This window comes from Corvus kubaryi, unplaced genomic scaffold (assembly GCF_017639235.1).
Source record: "Corvus kubaryi isolate FWS band 111438036 unplaced genomic scaffold, C.kubaryi_AGA036_p1.0 71, whole genome shotgun sequence".
NCBI classification, from domain to species: Eukaryota; Metazoa; Chordata; class Aves; order Passeriformes; family Corvidae; genus Corvus; species Corvus kubaryi.
The window spans coordinates 20,275,650-20,282,730 of NW_024582059.1; the positions used below are offsets into that span (position 1 = coordinate 20,275,650).

At 48.7% G+C, this 7,081-nt stretch overlaps 1 long non-coding RNA gene across 1 annotated transcript; it reads right to left on the reverse strand.

Annotated features, from left to right (window-relative positions):
* Positions 1-4,093: 4,093 nt before the first annotated feature.
* Positions 4,094-6,236, reverse strand: LOC121674997. The gene is made up of 3 exons (XR_006019917.1): positions 5,229-6,236; positions 4,958-5,041; positions 4,094-4,317 (listed from the first exon to the last, which is right to left on the reverse strand). It is a non-coding gene; the product is annotated as an uncharacterized LOC121674997 (long non-coding RNA).
* Positions 6,237-7,081: the final 845 nt, after the last annotated feature.

The following is a 7,081-nucleotide window of genomic DNA, read 5'->3' on the forward strand; positions in this document are numbered from 1 at the left end:
CCCTCCCCAACACTCATGTTCAGGCCTCTAGAGGTGTATCCCTAGGGACTGGCAAGAAAACTGCAAAGCAGGTTCACAAGGAACAACGCTGTTCCCAGAACAGTCCCACATTGTTAATCTTGGATGGCACCACAGCTAAATATATTTTGTACAGAACTGGTTTTAGAAACACCATTGCTGAAAATGTGCTAATGACGACGAAGTATAAAAAGAAATAAAAATACAGAATTACTGTGGTGACAAACTGCAGTGACCTACCTGCACATAAAGCTGTTGTGATTTAACAGCTGTCCTGGCAAGGGGACAGTGATGACAAAGGAATATATCCCCCCACTCCATGCTGAGGGACAGAGCAGCCCCACAACGGCAGTAGGCTCTACCCCCACACACCTTATTTATTTACGTTCACAGGGGATTGTGGTCCATTTGGTGATACTTTTCCAGCTTCGAGTACTTTTTAATACTCCCCAACAAAATCTCGTTCCTAATACAGCTGTGCTGGCAGCAAAACTCTTTGGATTCGACATCCTGCTAAAATACTTTGCTAAGAACAGAAAGTTTTAGAAGGCAAAGCATATGATACTTGCATATTTTAAAATACAAACCAAATACACGCGTGCATTCCCATCAGAAAGACTGCAGACTTCCCTGAACACCGGCTGGGAAAACGATTCCACTAGAAACGCCTGCCTGCAGAGGGGGATGCAGCCCTGCGGAAAACCGAGTCCGCTCTGGCAGATGACCACACACCGTGTGTTTATCAACCAGCGGCCCCGGGAGGCTGCACGGGAGAAGCAGCAGGAGGCAGCAATGATCCCAGCCGGGAGGGATCCCTCCCTGTCTCCAGGACCTTTCAGAGGCTGTGGGATTTGGGGGCAGTTACTGCAGTGTTGATAACCCTTGTAGGGTTAACATACTGTGCCTATAGAGCAGACTGAACATGTGAGAAACAATTTATTCATCAAAACCAAGGAAACTGTTGCCTGTGACCTGGTAAGGCTCTTTTAGAGAGGTGGGAAGGCAATTAAATAAAAGCAGGACTGGCAGCAGATTCTGAAGGCAGCACTTGGGTGAGCAGCCTCTTTCTCACTGCATTCAAGGGTGAGCAATAGCGATGCAGGCAGCCCAGCAGTTCTAAGGCTGTCGAGGCACCAGATTTTCTGAGATCATTTTGCTGCCATGAATCAAATCGGAGTGCCTTCCTATGTCCCGGCTGCAGGGCCTCAGTTCTGTGTCCTTACCTCCACTTGCAACAACATTTAAATGGTGGAGTGTTTTCCTCTCTTCTAGGAGTTGGAAACAAGCTGCATGAAACACACACCAAGAAGCAAAAAAAAAAAAATCTACAAACAGCAGTCACTGAGGAATGAAATCAAACCCCACCAACCCGGGGAAACTCCTGAGTAAATAAAGGTTTGTTAAAGATAAAACCAAGTACCCAGAATGCAACACTGGCACAGTTTCCCAACTCCAGCCCGACCTAGTTGCCCTGAACTAGGATGAGAACCAGAAGCAGCTGTGTGCACCTTGTTTGCTGTGTCTCTGCTGTGCCTGCTGGGACAGCTGCAGGATGCTCGGCATGATCCCGTGTGATGGGACCGTGGCTCCCACATCAAATGACACCGAGATTCATTTTACAAACAAGTTGTCAACAGGCAATAAAAATTCAGCCAATTAGCCCATTCAAGCTTAATTAGAACAAATGCCTGGGAAATTCTTAACTCCAAATTGCTCCCACCCTTAAATGGGGGTTTCTGTCCTCATTTAGGCTGAAACTGGTTTTGGAACTATTTTCAGCATCACTGCAATGCAGAGTTTCGCAAACCCAAGTACTCCGTTCCACATGCTCCGCTTACATTTTTTTGCTGGCTGATTTTACCACATCTGCATTTGTTTTCTAAAGCTTTGCACATTTTCTCTACTGGAACTGCTAGCAAATAAAGCACAGCCAACCAGGAGATAAAACTTGTAATTCCTCCTTGGCTCAGTCAGCGAGGTCGGTGTTGCTGCCACTTTGTGGCACTTGAGTGCAGCTATACTCTAAGCAGGCAGCTCTGGCTGTTCTGGGAGAGGCAGCAGAGCCAACAAGAAACATCTGCTTGATAGGCAAGACTTAACAGAGGCCATGAATTGCTTGTACATTATCTTTGCCTGCATGCATTTTACAAGAGAAAAAAAATAGGACAGTGCAAATCAGCACACCTAACTCAGGTGCTGGGAGAAAGTAATTGCAAATCCATGCAAATCCTTCTTCTGTGCAGCATCCCGAGGCTACTGGCTGATGCTCTGTAAAGCCCATGGCCACAGGGACAGCCAGCACAGCCCTGCTGAAGTCATAGCAGGGCACTGCTATCTCCAGCCCCTTGGCATCAGGGTAAAAGTCACCGCTCTGCATGTCTGTGGTGCTGATTCACACCCACTGGTCACTTGTTTTGAGCAGAAGGTCGGTTAGTGCCCTTAATGAAAGTTTTCCTCACTGATAGAAGGTCAAAGCTGGCAGACAAAATGAACAGGTAAAACAGAAAGACTAATTCTGTCATCTTTTTCATGTCCTAGAATAGGCCCAAGTGAAAACAGTGAGCATCTTTTCTAACCAGGCCCCTGACCTGGCTCAAGGTTGAAATACAATGGATTTTTATTTAATTTCCTGTTATTTCATAGAATCACAGAATGGCTTGGGTTGGGAGGGACCTTAGAGATGGTTTCGTTCCAACCCTCTTGCTATGTGCAGGGACAGCTCCAGGGAGGAGGAGTAAAAAAAGCTTGATAGGTAATGTAGGGAGGGGGAACATGGACCTTCCTTCAACTCATTAGGGCAGCTTATCCCTGAAATGCACTAAGGCTTTTAATAAAGTCAACGTAAAAGGCCAGGCGCTTGAAGGTGCAGGGAGACCCAGCCATGATCCTGGTGGTCCTGCACTGCCAGGAGGCAGAATGGCTCCAGGCTTCCATGTGGCAGGAGCCCTTTCTACAGAAACTCATTTTGGAAATGCAGGCATTCTGCTGGTATTTATGTTCAATTTCTTGAGCCTCAAACCCACAAACAGGAATTTTACAAAGGGGGAACTGCTAAACTTGTGCAGACCTGCTCCTACATCACAAAATGATGTGCAAAAGGGAGATAATTCTTTCTTGTAAGCACAGTTATGTTGGGATCCCATCCTTCTCTCCACATTCCCACAGGTCTGTCAGAGAGAGGGGAAGGAATGTGACAGAGCGCAGCAGAGGGCTAAGACAGGTACACCATTGGATGAGAGGATGGCAGGATGCTGCTGTCACACAACAGGAAATCTTTGGGTAGAGAAGGGTGTCAGCTTCCTGACACACCAGTGCTGTGGATGCTGCCTCCCCTGTTACTGTGGCAAGGGAAAAGTGCTTGCAAACAGCTCATTATTCCCTTTTGGGTTCCCTTGACAGGTTTCTAAGTCACTGGGCCCATCCCAGAGTGTGGCTCAGAGGGAGCCCGAGTCCTCTCCCACAGGAAGGACGCCCGACTTTGATACCAAATTCTGCTCTTGGATGCTCGCTGAGACCACCAGTGCTTGCAGGCAAATATCCAAATGCAAAATATGCCTCATGTTCCACAGTCAGCCACTTAATCCCTCTTTAATCAGAAGAGATTCCTCTCCCTGGAAGCTCTCAGACTCACGACAATACCCTAGCAATCCCAGGGACCCAGAGCAGCTGTCCACCCCCACCCACCCAAATGCCAAAAAGCCTGGGAAGGAATCCTCCCTGTGAGTCCCATCCCTGCACCACAGGAGACAGGCAGAGCTGTTTCCAAGCACACCTTGGGTGTCATTTTGCCACCCAAACTTGGGTCTGACAAGGCTGAAACTGAGCAAGACCCTCAGCGACATAGCTCAAGTGCAGATGTCCTTGTCAGCAATAGGTGTGAATATTGTCCTGTCGGTAACTCATAATGGACATGTTTATAGACCATCATCCCATGGGGCCATGCAGAGAATTCATTGCACGTGGTCTTTTTAAAGGCAGGTACCACCCTCCATCTCTTCTTTTGCAAGGCAGAAAAGCATTACCCTCAAAAACCACAAAGTTTCCCAAAGGTAACCAAAATAACTTGCAACTGTATTTCAAACAAAAATAATATGCAGATCTTTGCATTGAACAATAAAAACAAAACAGAACTGTTTGTAAGGCTTCAAAAGAACAGAGAACTTGGAACTATTTACATCCTGGAGACCCAGTCAAGGCACACTGGATTCCAGTCTGGGTCACTGTAAATTCGGTCTCATTCAGTGCACGAGGTCAGTCCGGCTCTTGGTCACGTCACCTGGCTTTGTCCAGCAGAAAGGTCTGGAACAAAGGGAGGGAAGAGAAAACATTTGGTTGGACTCATCCAACAGGCACACTGGCAGAGTCCAGTCAATGACTGCAGTCACTTGGCTCCAAGAGGACCTGCAAAGCCTTTTGGCTTTCAGCAGGTGCCGCTTTAGGGAGAGGGTTTTTACAGCCTCCCAGCCCTTCAGCCAGGCACATCGTGCTCATTTTCTTTTGCAAGTTTGCCAGCAGATCAAGGCAATGCGTCCCTTTGCCCAGAGGGGCTCACAGAGCTTTGTGTTTTATGGAAAATAACACTGCAAAGGCCCTGTGGGATGGCAGGTTACAGCTTCTGAGTATTCCCCACTGCTTGCACCACAGGACAACACAACATTTGTAATGACTAAGATGTACAATAAAAAACGTGGCAGCAACTCTAGGAATTTCTGTTGGCCAATACTGGTCACAGGCCCAGCAAGGAGTCAAAAATTCAAGTGCTGCCCAGCTGTAGCCAAGCTACTTAGCAGGTGCTGCCCTCACAGGGCAGCTCTCCCCCATCTCTCTCCTTTCTCCTAAAGGAGGTGCTCAGGAGGAAGCAGAAGCCGGGGTGGCTGCAGGGCCAGCCCTACCTGGTGGCTGCAGAAACTCCAGGCAGGGCTGTAAAACAAACACTTACTGTTCAGACTTGAGGTCTTCTTGTCTTGTCTTCATTGGGCAGTGAAGTCACTGGGAAAGGATTCCTGTCATCCCCTGCAGATCCCTGAAAAAACACAGAAAGCAAGCTGGTCAGAGAGAGATGCCTAAAGCCATTCCAAAGCCTGGCTTTCCTAAGTTTCCAGAGAAAATGTTCATTGGTCCCAGGCACAGTCTCTTCTCCAGGCTCTCCCCCTCTCGCCTTCTTCCCCAGCAATCCCTCCGGCAATGGAAATGAAACCTTGGCTTCTCACCTGGCAGCTCACAATGCTTTGCACCAATACACTTTTCCCAAGCACAGAGAAATCCAGCAGCAGGTTTCCTCACTCAGTGGCTGAGAGAGCAGTGAGGGCTACAAGCAGGAGAATTGTCAGGAAAAAGCAAGCAGTGAGAAGGCAGCTACTACAGTGTGCACAGACTGGCCTAACACACACACCCCAACGCCCTAGAGCCCGCACCCCGAGCCATCAGCAAACAGCCAAGTAATCCAATTTTATTACCAGGGAATATTTTATAACCTTGCAAAGCTGCAAGGGTCATGAGCAAGTTTGTAAAAAAGCTATAAAACCTTAGGCCCAGGTTGCAGCCAAACCCACAGCTTTGTTGTTTCTTCATTTTAAGCAAACCACCCTTTCTTATTATAAACACACTCCTTCTCCCACCAGGTTTGTATCTGCAGTTGCCCACAACCAGAAATGGTCACTTAGGTGAGAGGGCGTTTCAGAAGAGAACCACACAGCATGCGTGGGTTGCAGGAAACCTCCCACCAGCTCTCCTGGATACCAGTGTTGATGCCCTGGGATAGTTCCTCGGGATCTTTCTCTACTTTCCTGAGCGTGGCAAACAAAGGATCCTGGTTCCTGGCAGGGTTATCCATGGCAGGCAGGTCCAGGTCATCACTCTCGGTTCTGGGGCTCTTTTGGGCCGTCGTGGTCAAGTTTGGTGCCCGTTGTGCAGCAGTCATGGCCAGCAGTGGTGGCAGCACCACAGTTTTCCTCTCGGTTTGGAATGAAGCTTCTGATGCTCAGGACAAGAGAAGCAAATTCATGAATATGATGCGCACACACCGTAGGGATTTCTGAAAAACCTGGCTACATCCTGAACTGGCTAGTTCTTGCCAGTGCCTCAAGTAGACAACACTTCCAAAGCTGAGAGGCTTCAAGCGAGAGAGACTTTTAATTGGCAGAGATTTTCACATTCACTAACAGAGTGGCCTAGCAGATTTCTGGTCATCTGAAATCAGGATGGCCAGGGAACTCTGGCAGCAAGAAGCAGCACCAAAGAGCTCTCAGCCTTGTTTCACCACTGCTCACTGACACCATTTTTAGTCAGCTTCTCAAAGTTTCCAAGAACACACCAACAGCGAATCCCAGCCCATGGGCTGCAGCATCAGAAGAGGCAATGAAGTTAAACCCAGTGGGAAGGCTCAGGTGTGAGGCTGCACCTCTTGCAGCACTGCTGTGCGTGGGACAGTCCTCTCCCCTCTTTCAGCACCCACTTTTCCAGTGGTTTGGTCCCTACTCACTGCCCACGTGCTCTCCAGCTGCTCTGCCTTGGCACAGCTGATGCTGTACGGAGCACTGTTTGACACGGAGCACAGCACCACCCCCCACCTGATCCAGAGCCCTCTCTCCCCAAAAACACCTCCTACCCTTCCCACCCCAGAAGCCAGCACATGACTAAGGCAGCTGCTCATTTTCCCTGAAAAAAGGCAGGAAGGAACTCCAGAATTAAAGCTCTCCCATTCCTACCGCAATGGGCACATCCCTTCCCCCAGCCAAACATCAGCCCCAACGCCTCTGTGCTTTAAGCGGATGTCCGAAGGGAAAGACTCCCTGCCCTTACCCACCCACACCTACAGAGCTGCTTTCTGCACCAGGTGCTTCCAGCCTGGAAAGGCCAGTCTGCAGCATCTGGAGTTGCAGAAGGCACACGATGTTCCAAGCAAACTCTCGAGTGCCAGGACAGGAGATACGGTTCTGGGTCTCACCCTTCTGAACAAAAACTAAGATTTACGCTTCTTTCTGACATCCCACCACTGCATACTCACTTCAGTTTATTGGGGCCTTTGTTTGCTGTAGGCTGAAATTATTTTGTTGGGTGTTTT